Raw genomic sequence first — 18489 nt, 5'->3', positions numbered from 1 at the left:
AGCTGTGGGAACGTCCTTATCGACTTCTTTGTATGCTGATGACTTTCACCTGTACTATAGCTCCACTGACATTGTGGTTTCTGAATGGCGGATACGTGGTGCTATCTGCAGGATGCAGTCTTGGGCCATCACGCACGGCTTCCAGTTATTGGCTCCCAAGACCTGCATCATGCATTTCTGCCGGCGACACTAGTTCACCATGAGCCATGGCTTTATCTTGATGGCAAACCTCTTGCCATGGTGGAGATGCATTGGTTTTTGGGCTTGCTTTTTGATACCCAGTTGACTTGGCTCCCTCATACTCGGCAGCTTAAACAAACGTTGTGAGGCCGTCTTAATGCTCTTTGTTGCTTGAGTCACACCAGCTGGGGTGCCGATCGGTCTACCATTCTACGACTGTATCAGGAATTGGTACAGTCCCGACTCCATTATGGGAGCCTGGCTAACGGTTCGGCATTGCCTTCCGCGTTGCAGTTGTTTGACCCCATACTTGACTGTGGGACCTGCCTCACAACTGGAGCTTTCCGCACAAGCCCTGTAAACAGCCTGCTTGTGGAGCCTGGTGTCCCTTCTTTGTGGATCTGGTGCCAACAACTACTGGCTGCTTATGTTGCACAAGTTTGTAGCTTGCCCGGGCATCCAAATTACTGTCTCCTGTTTCCCTACTCGGTTGTCCATCTTCTAGAACGGCGGCCCTTGTTAGGATGTACGATCGCCATTTGCGTCGGGCTCTTCTCTCTGGGACTGAGTTTTTCCCCTCCCACCTCCTTTCCGGGCCCATATACGTATACCCCCTGGTGTGCCCCGCCCATGCCTTCGGCTGGATTTGGCATGGGACTCGAAGGACTCAGTGCCTCCTGAGGCCCTCCGCCAGTGCTTTCTTTCCATCCTTGCCACATTTCATGGCACTGACGTGGTCTATACCGACGGTTCGATGGTTACTGGTAGAGTTGGTTATGCTTTTATTCTTGGGGATTATTCTGAACAACACTCATTGCCGGCTGGCTGCAGTGTTTTCACTGCCGAGCTGGTCGCCATCTGTCGCGCCCTAGAGTATATCCGCTTCTACTCAGGTTAGTCCTTCATTATCTGTAATGGCTCCCTGAGCAGTTTACAAGCTATTGGCCAGTGTTTTCCTCGCTCTTGTCTGGTGATGGCTATCCAGGAGTCCATCCATACGCTTGCCCATTCCAGCTGCTCCGTAGTTTTTATGTGGACCCCGGACCATGCCGGCATCCCAGGTAATAAACATGTTGATAAGCTGGCCAAACGGGCTGTTGGTGCACCTGCTTTGGAGATTGACCTTTCAGAGTGTGATCTCCATTCAGTTTTGTTGCAGAAGGTCCTTGGTAACTGGGGTGCTGAATGGTGCACCCTGCCTTCACCCAACAAACTTCGGATATTCAAGGAGACTACCGGTGTGTGCCACTCCTTGCGGGCCTCTCGCAAGGACTCTGTTGTACTCTGCCGGCTGCACATTGGCCACACCTGGATGACGCATGGTTATTTATTACGCTGCGAGGACCCATCTCTCAGTAGCTGTGATTCAGCATTGACAGTGGTTCACATGTTGTTGGACTGTCCGCCTTTAAACTGCGCTCCCTGGACTTTTAACGGATGACGCTGCCATGGCAGGCTTAGTTTTGAGTTTTATTCATGCAGTGGGCTTTTATCTCTCGATCTGAGGGTTTCTCTCTTTCTTTTGTGTTTAGTCTGGTCTTTGGCTTACGGTTTTAGATTGGGGTTTTTAGTGTGTTTCTTGGTGGTTGGCTTTTCCTTTTTTTGTTTCCATGGTCAGCCAACTTCTGTAACACTGTGTTTTTAATTCCTCTTTTCTGGTCTATGTCTTTCTTGTTCTTTGTCATCCCTTGTCAGATTTTGCTCCTTGTGGGTGTTTCATGGTCATGGAAAAAGGGACCGATGGCCTTTGTAATCTGGTCCTTTCAACCCCTACAAACCAACCAGAAAATCTGTTGTTGGAAGTAAGGATCAAGTGGTCCTGGTTGTGAAACAGTCACGTACATGTTGTCCTCAGCTACATGTTGTATCATCAGATGGTCAACTTAGCAGTGGCCATTCATTCTTGTGGACAACTGGTTGTTGTCATATAAGCTGTGCAGCGATTGCAGCAGAGTAGGTATATGACACAGCTGCTTTCGCAGTTTGCCTTGCCTCTGGTGGGTTGAATAAGCTTGCAACAGGATTGGAGTGGATAGTGCTGTGTGGACGGATTGGCCAGGTTTTGCACCTGGGTTTCCACAGAGATATGGTATGTGTGGCAAGGGTTTTAAGAGAGAGTAGCATTGGTATGGACTGGGATGTTGCACAAGTTGGGTGGGTGGTGCAACACCAGTTTAGTAGTGGTTGGAAGGATCTCAAAGTGCTGGCGAAGGATACGGTTCAGTTGTTCCAGTCCAGGATGATATTGTGTGATGAAACCTAATCCACACATTTCCCATGCTGTATCCTGACCCCTGCCACTAATTCTCCCACCACCCCGACAATCAGCTACAAAGGAGGTCCCCCTTTGTCATCCAATACCACCCAGGACAGGAACAACTGAACATATCCTTTGTCAGGGTTTAGATTATCTATCATGATGCCCTGAAATGAGGGACATCCTACCCAAGATCCTTCCCATTCCTCCTAAAGGGGGATCACACTACATCCTAGTTCATCCCTATATCACCCACACTCCTAGTCCCTTGCCGCAGTGATTGTATTTCTGTGGAAGACATAGGTGCAAGATCTGCACAATCCATCCACACAGCACTGCCTGCTCCAGTCCTGTCACTAACTTATCCTACCCCATCAGAGGCAGGGTCACTTGTGAAAGCAGTCTTGTCATATAACAACTCTGCTGCAATCACTGCACAGCTTTTTATGTTGATATGAGAATAAATCATCCGTCTGTCAGAATGACATGAACAGAGTTGACCACCGTGTGGCACAGCATGTTACATTTCAGTGGCTACTTTACAACTCAGGTCATCAGGGTCATTCCCTCCACTACCTGATTTTCTGAACTGTACTGTCACCCCCTCCCATTTCGCATCACCTTTGTCTTATGCCATTCCCCATTGGTTCTGACACCCATGCACCAGATGTCTTGCTCCCTGCACTTACCACCACTCCCTTACACATTCCAGCAAGCAAACTGGTGTTTCCCTCCGAGCCGCTAGCTGCCCACTCCCACCCACATTGATGTCTCTCCCTCCACATCCCACCCCAACTGTTGAACTGTAGTTGAGGCATTTTGTGTCCAGCTGGCACTGTGGGCATGGGCGCGCACGCGTGCGTGCGTGCGTGCGTGTGTGTGTGTGTGTGTGTGTGTGTGTGTGTGTGTGTGTGTGTGTTTTAACTTAAACTCGAGAAAGGCTTCATTCCGAAAGATATGCACAGTGCCTAAATTTCCACCTTTGAATAGTGTGCATGAAAATATTGTGTTAAGACTGACAGTGGTGTGCTACTACTCCATTATCCAGTACTCAAAGTCTGTGCATTGTCTTCTATGGTTATTTAACTAAATTAGACAGGAGAAATAAAATTTCATAAACATGGATGTATGAGTGAATTATCCAGTTCATGATTTCATTTTTTTATGCTACACAAGAGAAAGCTCAACACAGCAAACAACATAATATTGTACTTTCAGAAAGAATGTCGTTAACTTAAACAACTTTGGACACTAGCAACACTGAAAAGTCATTATAATTTCTCTCTCTCTCTCTCATATATATAAAAATAGAGGAAAACATTCCACGTGGGAAAAATATATCTGAAAACAAAGATGATGTGACTTACCAAACGAAACCGCTGGCACGTCGATAGACACACAAACAAACACAAATATACACACAAAATTCTAGCTTTTGCAACCAACGGTTGCTTCGTCAGGAAAGAGGGAAAGACGAAAGGATGTGGGTTTTAAAGGAGAGGGTAAGGAGTCATTCTAATCCCGGGAGTGGAAAGACTTACCTTAGGGGGGAAAAGGATGGGTATACACTCGCGCGCGCGCGCCCACACACACACACACACACACACACACACACACACACACATATACAGACACAAGCAGACATATTTAAAGACAAAGAGTTAGGGCAGAGATGTCAGTCGAGGCGGAAGTGCAGAGGCAAAGATGATGTTGAATGACAGGTGAGGTATGAGTGGTGGCAACTTGAAATTAGCGGAGATTGAGGCCTGGTGGGTAACGGGAAGAGAGGATATATTGAAGAGCAAGTTCTCATCTCCGGAGTTCGGATAGGTTGGTGTTGGTGGGAAGTATCCAGATAACCCGAACGGTGTAACACTGTGCCAAGATGTGCTGGCCGTGCACCAAGGCATGTTTAGCCACACTGTCTGCCTGTGTCCATTCATGCGAATGGACAGTTTGTTGCTGGTCATTCCCACATAGAATGCATCACAGTGTAGGCAGGTCAGTTGGTAAATCACGTGGGTGCTTTCACATGTGGCTCTGCCTTTGATCGTGTACACCTTCCGGGTTACAGGACTGGAGTAGGTGGTGGTGGGAGGGTGCATGGGACAGGTTTTACACCGGGGGCGGTTACAAGAATAGGAGCCAGAGGGTAGGGAAGGTGGTTTGGGGATTTCATAGGGATGAACTAACAGGTTACAAAGGATAGGTGGACGGCGGAAAGACACTAGTGGTGGAGTGGGGAGGATTTCATGAAGGATGGATCTCATTTCTGGGCAGGATTTGAGGAAGTCGTATCCCTGCTGGACAGCCACATTCAGAGTCTGGTCCAGTCCCGGAAAGTACCCTGTCACAAGTGGGGCACTTTAGTGGTTCTTCTGTGGGGGATTCTGGGTTTGAGGTGATGAGGAAGTGGCTCCGGTTATTTGCTTCTGTACCAGGTCGGGTGGGTAGTTGCGGGATGCGAAAGCTGTTGTCAGGTTGTTGGTGTAATGGTTCAGGGATTCCGGACTGGAGCAGATTCGTTTGCCGCGAAGACCTAGGCTGTAGGGAAGGGACCGTTTGATGTGGAATGGGTGGCAGCTGTCATAATGGAGGTACTGTTGCTTGTTGGTGGGTTTGATGTGGACGGACGTGTGAAGCTGGCCATTGGACAGGTGGAGGTCAACGTCAAGGAAAGTGGCATGGGATTTGGAGTAGGACCAGGTGAATCTGATGGAACCAAAGGAGTTGAGGTTGGAGAGGAAATTCTGGAGTTCTTCTTCACTGTGAGTCCAGATCATGAAGATGTCGTCAATAAATCTGTACCAAACTTTGGGTTGGCAGGCCTGGGTAACCAAGAAGGCTTCCTCTAAGCGACCCATGAATAGGTAGGCGTATGAGGGGGCCAGCCTGGTACCCATGGCTGTTCCCTTTAATTGTTGGTATGTCTGGCCTTCAAAAGTGAAGAAGTTGTGGGTCAGGATGAAGCTGGCTAAGGTGATGAGGCAAGAGGTTTTAGGTAGGGTGGCAGGTGATCGGCGTGAAAGGAAATGCTCCATCGCAGCGAGGCCCTGGACGTGCGGAATATTTGTGTATAAGGAATTTCCTCTCCAACCTCAACTCCTTTGGTTCCATCAGATTCACCTGGTCCTACTCCAAATCCCATGCCACTTTCCTTGACGTTGACCTCCACCTGTCCAATGGCCAGCTTCACACATCCGTCCACATCAAACCCACCAACAAGCAACAGTACCTCCATTATGACAGCTGCCACCAATTCCACATCAAACGGTCCCTTCCCTACAGCCTAGGTCTTCGTGGCAAACGAATCTGCTCCAGTCCGGAATCCCTGAACCATTACACCAACAACCTGACAACAGCTTTCGCATCCCGCAACTACCCTCCCGACCTGGTACAGAAGCAAATAACCAGAGCCACTTCCTCATCCCCTCAAACCCAGAATCCCCCACAGAAGAACCACAAAAGTGCCCCACTTGTGACAGGATACTTTCCGGGACTGGACCAGACTCTGAATGTGGCTGTCCAGCAGGGATACGACTTCCTCAAATCCTGCCCTGAAACGAGATCCATCCTTCATGAAATCCTCCCCACTCCACCACTAGTGTCTTTCCGCCGTCCACCTATCCTTTGTAACCTGTTAGTTCATCCCTATTAAATCCCCAAACCACCTTCCCTACCCTCTGGCTCCTACCCTTGTAACCGCCCCCCGGTGTAAAACCTGTCCCATGCACCCTCCCACCACCACCTACTCCAGTCCTGTAACCCGGAAGGTGTACACGATCAAAGGCAGAGCCACATGTGAAAGCACCCACGTGATTTACCGACTGACCTGCCTACACTGTGATGCATTCTATGTGGGAATGACCAGCAACAAACTGTCCATTCGCATGAATGGACACAGGCAGACAGTGTTTGTTGGTAACGAGGATCACCCTGTGGCTAAACATGCCTTGGGGCACGGCCAGCACATCTTGGCACAGTGTTACACCTTCCGGGTTATCTGGATACTTCCCACTAACACCAACCTATCCGAACTCCGGAGATGGGAACTTGCTCTTCAATATATCCTCTCTTCCCGTTACCCACCAGGCCTCAATCTCCGCTAATTTCAAGTTGCCGCCACTCATACCTCACCTGTCATTCAACAACATCTTTGCCTCTGCACTTCTGCCTCGACTGACATCTCTGCCCAAACTCTTTGTCTTTAAATATGTCTGCTTGTGTCTGTATATGTGTGGATGGATATGTTTGTGTGTGCGCGCGCGAGTGTATACCCGTCCTTTTTTTCCCCCTAAGGTAAGTCTTTCCGCTCCCGGGATTGGAATGACTCCTTACGCTCTCCCTTAAAACCCACATCCTTTCGTCTTTCCCTCTCCTTCCTTCTTTCCTATATACATATATTCTCCTCCAATTGATATTATTGCCAAACCCAATAACCATTCCTGACACAATGTAGAACATTGAATATTTTTTAAAATGTTTTTAGCTTCAAAACAGAATACTCTGCTTCCGGAACAACCTCAGTTCTGCTACATCAAGTTGAGTTAGGATGGTTGTGCCTATCTCAGCTCTACTAAGTCATCAGACAGTTCTGATATTTGTTCTTTAAATGTGCTTGTCAACATCAGCTGAGCTGGATGCAGAAAGTAAATGTCATGAGAAGATGTCACTGAAGAAACACTGTGTTACATTTTTTATATCTTAGCCTCTCCAGTACCTTTAAAACAAAATTCAAATTGTGTGCGTGGTTTTTTTTTCTCTCCATTATGTGCCACTTAATAAGGAATGCTCCACCATAACATTTGCCACTACATTTGCTGATATGTAGGCCCTTTTATAGATACAGTAATTCCTGTCCTGCCTCTTGATAATCGAACTGGACAGTGGTCCAACTAGTGTAACTCCACATCAGGGCAATCTGGGACTCTCCTCCCTCACTGCTAACAATCAACATCCCACTTTTTGTATTTATCAAGTCTCATTGCCACTTAGCCCGTTTGTTTACTGAGATAAACACAAATTCACAATGAAGTAACCCCCCAGGGAGCTCGCCACTGTTTGGTGGGTTCATGTTTGGCTAACACGGGTCCACAGCCTTTGCAGCATTTTTTCCCTTCCACACTGCATGTCTATCCTCTTGCTATTCTTTTTCCTCTTCCTTGGGGAACATGTCTGGGGTGTTATTGGGAGTGTTCTGCACTGTCTGTCACTGATGGAAGAACAGTCCCACTTTGTTTTTTTGCTCCCTTTTCCTTTGTTTCCCTTCCCCTCTCAGTCCTTCACTTCGATGTTTGATGTTCCTCTTTTTCTTCTTCCCCCCTGTGTGCTCCTGAAGGCCGGCCCACACATCTGACCCTAACAGGTGACTGCATAATGCGTAATTTCCAGCCCCAGGTTGATAGGGTTCGCACGGACCCCCTGGTACAGGCCAGGCCCAGGGAGGGGCGATTGCCTGAGCTGCAACTTTTCCAGATTGCCGATTGGTCCCTCTGTCAGGTGTTCGGAAGGTGTGAGTAATTGCCTAAGGTGGGTACTCACCCAATTGGAAGGAGTGCGCCATCAGAGACACTGGCAATCGTGGGGGATTTTCTCACAATGAGTCAATCATCTTCACAATCAACATCTATGAAACATAAATGTAATGACACTAATGATTCAAAGGCTCTTACCATTGCACCACTGTTCCTCATGGTTTCACATACTGAAGACTGCCAGTCCTTCACCACAGTTAATCCGTTAATTATTCAGAAAGGTGTTGATACAATTGCCGGCCCTGTGAAAACCTCTCATTTACAGAATGGCACTTTGCTTTTGGAGACTACTTCTGATTCCCAAGCACAACTGCTTGCTGGCTCGCTTCTCCACAGCTACCCAGTTTGTGTCAAGGCCCATAGAACTCTGAATTCTTCCTGTGGTGTAATTTACCGCAGGCTGCTCGACAGTCTAACCGAGGCTGAAATCCAGTCTTACCTTTCTGATCAGGGTGTCATAGCTGTCCATCGTGTAATGAAAATGGAAGATTAGTCCTTAGTGCCCACCTGCACTCTTTTTCTTACCTTTGGTAGTGCTGCTTCCATCCAAGATCAGAGCAGGCTATGAAATTATCACAGTCCGGCCTTACATTCTGAACCCGATGCGCTGCTACTGGTTTCATCATTTTCAATCACACTAGAATGTTGTTGACACCCAGCGAAATGTGTAACCTGCGGTATGGATGTGCACGAAGGTGATTGTCCACCTCCTCCTCCCATTTGTATCAACTACAGTGGCTTTCTATTGGGATTGTCCTGTGTACCTTGATGAGTGGGCTGTCCAAGAGATTGGGGTAAAGGAAAAATGCCTTACTCAGTTGCTCAGAAGTTACTGGCTAGTTGCAGACACTGTTCTCCCATATGGCACCTGTAGTTCTGTTCTTGTTACCCCTCGCTCCATGAAGGACATGACCCCACAGACATGCGACCTCCAATTCAGCTCTGAGGTTGTGAAAGTGCCTATTGTCAAGGTAGCATCACCAGCCCCCCATCCAGTTGTGCAACAAGCTGTCAAACTCTCGCCTCAAAGGGTGAAACCACCAGCTACACAACTGGTAGGCCGGAAAGGACAGGAGTAGTACTCCCGTGAAGACTTCCTCCATTCCTCCAGCCAAACATCAGAGTCTTCCTCTAACTGGAAAGGCTTGAAGTCCAAACAATCTTCTCCTTCGCCAACTCGAAAATCCTCTTCGATGGTGTTGCCACATGATACCTTAACCCAGCCGGCCTCCATGTCGCTGGTGTGCACCACCAACTGTTTTTCAGCATTGGACTTCACAGACCTACCACACAAGCAAACTGATGCTTCTGTGGATCCCATGGAGCAGGATCCTCCTGTTTCTGTGTCCTGTAGTAGCAGCTCTTCATGGGCTGTCACTCGGCAGCTGCCGATATGACACCCCTATATCTCTTCGATCCGTGCAAAGTGCTGTCACGTTCTTTGGGATAGCAAAAGAGCTAGCTGGATTTCATTCACTAGTTCTTTTAACAGTTCCACCCCTTCCTCTGTCGTGTAGGTCAACCTCTGACGGCTCTCTGGGACCAAGATCTATTCCCCAGTTTCTGGCCTGACAGTAGCAGACGATGTCATCGTGGACCCTATTGGTGTCTCCAAAAACTTGGCCATCATTTTGCGGAAGTTTAGAGCTCTTCTACCCTGCCCTCCTCCATCGGAAATGAGTGGAGGAGGCTCTTCTCCAAATCGTGTTAAAATGCCACCTTTACCATGAGGGAGCTAGATCATGCTCTCAGTTCATCCCAATCCTCTGCTCCAGGGCCAGATGCTGTCAACATTGAGTTGCAGCTCCTTTCTCTTGTGGGCAGCACTTTCTGCTTAACACATGCAACTGCATCTGGGCAGAGGGCACATTTCCCGGATGCTGGTGCGAAGCCTCTGTAATAACCATACCTAAGCTTGGTAAGGACAAAAACCTTCCTTCTAGCTACCTCCCCATCTCTCTTACCAGCTGTGTTTGCAAGATGATGGAATGTGTGATTCATGCCCAGCTGGTATGGTGGCTGGAGTCTCGCAATTTACTGATGAATGCACAGAGTGGATTTCGAGTGCGGTGTTCTGCAGTTGACCATGTCATTACTTTGTCATCTATGTCGTGAATGGTTTTCTGTGGAAATCCCAGACTGTGGCCGTGTTTTTCGATTTGGAGAAGGGCTAAGACACTTGCTGGAGAACTGGTATCCTCCATACTCTTTACATGTGAGGCTTCTGTGGCCACCTGCCCTGTTGCCTTCAGGTATTTTTAAAAGAGCAAGTTTTCGTGGTGCGTGTGGGTTCTGCCTTGTCGGTCTCCTTTATTCAGTAAAACAGTGGGGCTCAGGTTTCCTTCCTGAGCATCGTCCTCTTTGCTATTGCCATTAACCTTATAATAACCTGTCTCCCGCTGGGCATCTTTGGCTCCCATTTTGTTGAGAATTTTTCCATCTACTGCAGTTCTCCATGGACCTGTCTCACTGAGCGGCGTCTTTAGCAATGTCTTGATTGTCTTTTCTCGTGGAGCATCGTCAATGACTTTCACTTTTCCACTGACAAAACAGTCTGTATGAATTTCTGGTGACACAATTGGTTTCTCCCACCATCTTAGTCTTGGGCCAGTTGCACTTCCATTCATTGAAACTATGAAATTCCTGGGTCTCATGCTCGATAGGAAACTCTTGGTCCTCTAATGTGTCTTACATGGCAGCCCGCTGTACGCGGTTCCTCAGTGTCCTATGTGTCATCAATGGTACTTCCTGGGGTACCGATCGAACCACCCTCCTGTTTGTACTGGTCCCTTGTCCATTCAAAACTAGACTATAGGTGCTATATGTGTCTGCACACCCATCACTCTTACGCTGTCTCAACACGATCCACCATCGTGGCATCTGTTTGGCCACAGGCGTCTTTTACACTAGCCCGGTTGAGAGTCTGTATGCTGAAGCTGCTGAGCTACCACTGACCTACTGCTGTGACTTTCTCCTCAACAGGTATGCATGCCATTTGTCTGTCATGTATGGCCACCCATCCTATGCCTCCTTCTTTGATGATTCCTTTGATCACCAGTATGGGGTGCATCCCTCTTTGTTACCTCCTGGAGTCCACTTTTGGCACTTGCTAAGGTGGCTTAACTTCACACTACCTGCAACTTTCCGGTTTGGTGTGAACCCTTCACCACCTTAGCTTTGTGAAGTGACCCATGTTAACCTTGGCCTTCTTTTGCTTCCTCCAGCCTCAGTCAATCGCCTTTAGTTTCATGACCTTTGCATGGAACTTCATGATAATACCTTTGCATACGCTGATGGCTCTTGGATTGACTGTGGGTTTGGGTGTGCCTTCGTTATTGGCACCCGTGTCTCTCGATATCAACTTCCGGCACACTGCCCGGTATTTACAGCCGAGCCCTTTGAACTGTATCAGCCTTTTAAATTATATCTTCTGCTCAGACTTGCTCACTACCCTTCAAAGTCTATATGCGCTGTATACTGCCCATCCATTGGTGCGGTGGGTCCAGGTAAATTGCCACTTGGTCACTCTTGGTAGAGCCAGCTTGATGTTTCTGTGGGTTTCTGGTTATGTCAGTCTGCTAGGAAATGAGGATGCTGCCAAGGCTGCAGTCCTCATACCGGAGCCCGGAAGTTCCTGTACTCCCTCCGATGGTCTCTGTGTTGCCATCTATGAGGTGGTGTTATCCCATTGGCATAACTAATGGTCCTCCCTTCACGGGAGTCAGCTCCAGCTTATCAAGCCTCTCCCAGTGGCTTGGACGACCTCCTCTCGGCCCTCCCGCCAGGAGGAGGTCATTTTAACTAGGCTGCGTACTGAGTTCTGCCTTTTTAGCCTTCATAATTTGATAAGTGGCGCTACCCCACCACTTTGTACGTATTGTGCCCAAGTTTTAAATGTCCACCACTTCCTGATGGAATGCCCATTTTCTAAACTGTTGAGATTCCTACTTGGGTTTGCTGTCTGAGTTATCGGCCATTTTAGCAAATGACACGTGAGCTGTTGACCGAATTTTACTTTTTATCCACCAAAGCAATATGGTGAAGGCCATTTAATTTTCAGTTTTTACCTCTGTTTCCTGTATGGTGTCTTTCAGCTCTTTGTCCACGAGCCTGTTTTTAGCTGTCTTCTATTATGTCAATTGGGAGTGATATATAGTCGTTTTTGACTCCTGTCTTCGTGTTCTATAGTTTTGACTTGGGTGCGAATGACCCAAGTTATTTTTTGCGCACTAAATCGAAACAAAATAAAACAATGACGTAAAAGGTACACATTTTAGTAAATTCGTGTGTTGCAGTTTTAGAACATGGAGCAACATGCTGTCTAAAGTCAAATTGTTTGCTGTAACATTGCAATTCTTTTGACTGCTATTCAGTGCAAGATCTTAACAAAGAAAACAACAAACACAAAATTAAGTCTTTACACTTTTGTACTTGCGGATTACTTTGCATAATGAGAATGGTTCCATCTGACAGTCAAAAACAAGAAACAAGTGTCACAACCAGGGAATAGTACAGCTTTTGGAACTGTTGCTCAGCACAGTTGTATCAGAATCTCATTATGATTTCCTCCATACATCCCTACCATTCAGTCCCATTTTTGTGTCTTCTTTATCATCGTCTTCCTCTACCTCTACACCTCTACTACTATTTATGCCGCTGGGCCTGTATAAAGGAAGCAGATGATTGCAGGCCTTTACTGTTGAAAGATTTCCAGAACTGTCTCTATTGATTTTAACTTAGCGAAAGACTTCTTTGTTTATTGATTTAACAATTTTTCCTGGGTTTTAAAATTCTTCCTTTTCTTAGTGTGTTTGGGCCTGTAGACCTTGCTACAGGGTGATGACTTGTGGTATTGCCCCACGTGCCACAGTAAGGTCACATCCCTCAGTTATCACTAGAGTTTCCGTAGTTGTACAGTTATTTTTTTCCCGCATATCCTCTTTCAATAAACAAATCTGACGAGACAGAATTCTCAATATATAGGGGTCAGCGTAGCGACTCTGACTGTTGCTTAGTATCAGGTTGAGACAAGATGTTGGTAACCAACATGAATGTTTCCATATTCAGTCAGGGGAAAAAAGTTAAGAAAACGGCGAATAGCGGGGACAGCACGGAGCAACGATGGCAGTCAGAAACTAAGCCAACAAACTCGAATTCTGCCAATCCAAGGCACCCAAGAGAGACATGAAATTGATTTCACCTTCTGTCGGACCGCAACATAAATTCTCGCAGACATATAAAAATCACGTGTAATGAATACGGAAATCGACACAGAGGATACATTCAGGGTACTTCGAGCATGCAAAGCGTTTCACACATACCCTTCATCAAAGCTAGTCTGAAGTAGTTTGAGTTAAAGAAGTCCGAATTTTATAAATCCTTGTAATGAGATGTAAAATTGTAATACTACAATTATTGATTCCTGTAGTTTCTGTGCCGAGTGTACAATCGAGTCCGCTTGTACAGATGTTTGACATCTCCAGTGTATCTATCCCATTGTCTCGAAATATGCGTGTTCCATACGTACACGTTTTTATAATGCGTGATAGACTGATTTCATCGTTTTCTTGTCAGGAAACTAAGCTGCCATTGAAATTGTAGAAGCCATAAAAAGATTGAACACACGAGGAATGAAATGTCTGAAAAGGTCTCTGCTAACACACAGTTAAATAAGGCGAATCAGTTTTTGCGTCTTTGTGCCATTGCATTTGGTATCCTCAATCTCACTACAGAACTGGCATATATGACTTCTCGTGTCCCTAGTATCAAATCAGTAGACATTGTTAGGTTTAATACTCAGCGTTGTGGTAAAAAATTGTAAATGTCAGTTGTTTCTAAACAGATTTTCTTTGTTTACCTTTTACAGCGCTATTGCGGACTAAATGTAAATTCTCTTTTCACATTGTTGAATACGCTACTCGTGTCACAGATGCCTCGTTTCCCCACGAGGGTTTTGTAAATGTTTCGAACTAGTGATGTTCAGCGACAATGTTCAAACTGCCGTATGATAAATATTGTTTTTGAGAGTTTTCTGAAAAGTCGTCTGTTATATAAATGCCCAACTGGTCTGCGAGACAGCGAGTATTTAACACGCTCAAAACAACCAGGTGTTCCACGAATACTGCCCGCAGCTTCAGCCAAAAGTGATTTTTGTCACATAAGAGGAGTTTTTTTCTATCTGCTCTAAACACACTAAAAATTTTATATAGCTAACATTTACACCGTATACGTATTCGGTTAATCGATGTTGTACCCCAAATATAGACCGATCTTTGACTGTGTAACCGAGGCAAGTATTTAGCATGTGCACTGTGCTGCCCCTCCCCGTTCCTTGTCAGCGGTGGTACTCGGGTATTGGTGCGGTTGCACAGCTTAGGTACCCCACTGCTCAATACGCACAAATTGTTTGAAATCTAACCAGCGGGCTGCTGTAGAGAGGCTATGACGTGCCACACGCGTTAATCAGTTGCTGCTGAAAATACTGATTATAAGGGTTTTGCTGTACCCTTCAGTTGATACTCTTGAACTAAACATAGTTAAAGTAGTGGGATCCCTACCTTGTAGGATTAACGGAGAACGTCGAAGAGGAGCAGCATGTTTTGTACTACCGAAAACCATAAGAGAGTGTCACAGGCATGATACAGGATTTAGGGTGGACATCACTAAAACAAACGCGTTTCTCATTGCGGCGGGATCTTCTTACGAAATTTCAGTCACCAACTTTCTCCTCTGAATGCGAAAATATTTTATTGATGCCGACCTACATAAGGAGAAACGGTCATCATAATAGAATAAAGGAAATCAGAGCTCACACGGAAAGATATCGGTGTTAGTTTTTTTCGTGCGCTGTTTGAGAGTAGAATAATAGAGAATTATTGTGAAATTGGTTTGATGAGCCTTCTGGCAGGCACTTACGTGTGATTTTCAGACTATCCATGTTGTTGTAGATTTCTTGTATAGCCACGTGGTGTGTCTCCACAAGCATTTCGATCGGTACTTTTAATTTCATTTTTGAAAGGAGCAGATTACGTCATTGCAAACACATTTCTCACGGGGTGTTCCGTGTAACGGCAAGTGTTTGGAAATGTCCTGCTCGTTCTCATGAAAACTCATTTTTTTCAAGGGTACAGTTTAATAGATCTGTTGCATCTTCTAAGTGTTCTGCCAATAAATTGCAATCTTTGGCTATTCATGTGGGCTAAGCAACAGAGAATACCAATAAGAACAGTGGCGTATGTAGTTGCTGTGCTATTTCAGAAAAAACAAATCCCTTACCAATTTTTAATTTTTTTGGATGAATGAAATATAAATTGAGTCACGAGCTCTTTTAGTAAGTAACAATTCGTGAGATTTAGTTGTTATAATAGTATCAGAACTATGATAAGGCAAGAAAATGACAACGATGACTTGGCTTTGGCTACCATTTGGGAAGACAGCTATATTGCTACCAATTTTATTTTTGTCCCCACTATCAATATGGATTAGATTTTCCTGAAAGTACACTGAAGATAATGTTTGTGTGGGTTGTAGCTTAATGTGGTGTGTGTCAGCGGTAAAGTGCCAGATTATGGATCCAAAGGCCTCAGGTTTGATGCCCAATTAGTCCTTGTAGCATTATCTGTTAAGTCTTTCATCTGTAAATGTATGTTAATGTAAAAAACGCACAGAGGTTTGAAGTCTACTTTAAACTGTAGCGCCGACCGGAGTGGCCGACCGGTTCTAGGCGCTACAGTCTGGAACTGCATGACCGCTACGGTTGCAGATTCGAATCCTGCCTCGGGCATGGATGTGTGTGATGTCCTTAGGTTAGTTTGGTTTAAGTAGTTCTAAGTTCTAGGGGACTGATGACCTCAGAAGTTCAGTCCCACAGTGCTCAGAGCCATTTGAACCATTTTTTTTGAACTGTAGCGTCTTCGGCAACTGGCTGGACAAGACAATCCAAAGGCAAGAGGAAGGCAACAGCTTACCACCTCCATCTGTGATATCCATTCAAGTACTGTAGTATTCAAACCAACATTTCAGCTAATGACGGCTTTACCTTTAATCTTAGTCTGTATGAATCCAAAGATTCAAGGTGCAGTCCTCGTTTGGCCCTAGCTGAAATAGTGCCTTTGATTAAGACAATATGTCGCATGGAAGCCCAGGTAAATTTCCTCCATAGTATAACACTGCCCCCCATTGCCTTGCATTCCTGGCGCGTTGTTTGTTTCGAGTAGCCTAGATGATGCTACACTGCCAATGTAGTGTAACAAGAAATGATTCGTCTGACTACGGTACAATCTCCAGGATTTCGTGTCCACTGTAGTCATAACTGATGATCTCGTTGGGCCAATATGGGAACACACAGAGGTCGCCTGGCAGATTCCCAACAATGTATGCTGAACGGTGTGCTCTGAAACACCTGTGCCCGTACAAATATTGTTCTGTCATCAGGTCTGCCACACACTGAGTGGACAAGCCTCCGACTTCCACGTTCTGTGATGAGAGCTAGACGTTCAACAACCCTTGCTTGCTTGTGGTTTTACTGCCCTTCGAGCATTTCCATAGACGCTCATGACAACAGCACGTGAAAGCTTACCAGTTCCACCGGTTCTGAGGTGCTCATTCCAAGGCTTTGGACCATAACAATCCACTGTTTGCCAAAGTCACTCATGTCAGTGGATTTCCCCATTTGCGGCTCGTATATTGCTTGAATAATTCCCCAGTCGTCTCTGCTCCGCTTATATACTTTCCTTACCACCTTATTTGCCCGCAACACCATAAGGCGGCATTCAGTATGTGGGCAGTGGTTTAATAGATGTACAGTATAGGAAATCAGTGTAGAGGCATGGATACTTGTAGGAAAATTAACAATAGTTGATAGTTGGAATAGTTGCTAACAGTGTATATGCAATAGTATCAGACGTAGTATACTGGCAAATGCACTCATGTGGTATCGCATTTGATGTCAGTGGTACAGTATATAACAATACATCAACGATTCAGGTGGAACAGGTAGAATTCGGTATAAAGGCAGTCGGCTGTGTGTGGTGGTTGTGTGTACGTGCCTTTCCTGCAGAGAGGAAGCAAAATTTGATTCGTAGAAGTTGAAACTTTAAAGCACAGTGATTTATGATTTCGTTAGATTCGCGCACAATATGAACAACACGGAAAATGTGGGCAAAGTATAAAATTCTCTGAGGCATCGAAACGGTTACTTTTACGCAAAGCAGGGACCACAAACCGTTATTCTTTTCAAGCCGTTGCTCATTTGCAATTGTCAGTAATTGCCATAGTCGTACGACACATTTTGTCAAATGAAAACTTCTTGCAGCCAAGAAACGACTGCAGAAACCTACTCTTGACTCCCAAACGTAAACAGGCTAACGTGGAATTTGCTGAAAAACATATGTCATGGACTTGAGAATGGTATAAAGTGACTGATTAGAAGTAGTTTAATTCAGATGGTCTGAATGGATTTCAGTATGAGTGGCATGACATGAGAACAGAGCAACAGGTAAGAATGAGCAGAAATTTCGATGGTGGAAGTGTTATTATTTGGGCAACATTCTGCACTAAGGGTAAATCACGCACTGCTGAGGGCAACACTAGAATGATCTCTAATATGTACACGGAGATGGCATGTAAGAATGGATGTATGAGGACTTAGTCTAATCGTTCAACAAGATAATGCCTCTGTCCAGATTTCTACAACATCAAAAAAGTGGGCTAAAGATAAAGATATCGGTGCCTTGCCATGGCCTGCACGTAGCCTGGGGAATATTTGCAAGGCGTGTTCGTCGCAATGGAAGGCAATTTGAGGCCATTTGTGAGCTGAAAAGAGCGATGCGAGAGGTCTGGGCGACAATGTCGCCGCAAGAACTGCAAACCCCAACTAAATCAGTGCCAAAGAGAATTTCTGAGGTAATTAGGAAGAATGGAAGTTACACACAGTCTAATAATGCAACATGACGGTGTCTTTACACAGGTTTTCATTCTGGAAAGGCAACCGCCTTTCTTTATTACTAGTGTTATGAAAAGAACAAAGTAATTCCGTTATGACTTTTTTAATGATATATATATTTACTACTATCGCAATGAGTTTGACACACGCATGCTTCGGATAGTTTCATACTTACTGTCACTACTATAGTGTGGAGGCAGGCACAGTGTCGGAACACTATTTCACTTCAAGTTTTGCCACTGGAGCACGGGGAGCCAGGAGTAGTATATCGATCGTAATTGAAGTATTGATAACCTGCGTGTTAAATGAACTACTGTCTGTAAAAAGTTGTTCATGCACCCAGTTAGATCTTGACAAGGTTTCAAAGTGCTGCAAAGATTGATAACTTTCTGCAGACGTTCATAAATGTAAAATTGTGTACTTCACAAGACGCAAAATCCTATGAATACAATATCAATTGGAATTAGTTAATTCATACTTTGGTGTAATACTTTTTGTGAATATGAAATGGAATTGTCATACAGGCTAGTCATAGGTGGCAAACTTTGGTTTTTGATAGGATACTGCGAGACTGC

This window comes from Schistocerca serialis, chromosome 9, assembly GCF_023864345.2.
Source record: "Schistocerca serialis cubense isolate TAMUIC-IGC-003099 chromosome 9, iqSchSeri2.2, whole genome shotgun sequence".
NCBI lineage: Eukaryota > Metazoa > Arthropoda > Insecta > Orthoptera > Acrididae > Schistocerca > Schistocerca serialis.
The sequence above is the reverse complement of the archived record's forward strand: the minus strand, read 5'-3'. Positions refer to the sequence as shown.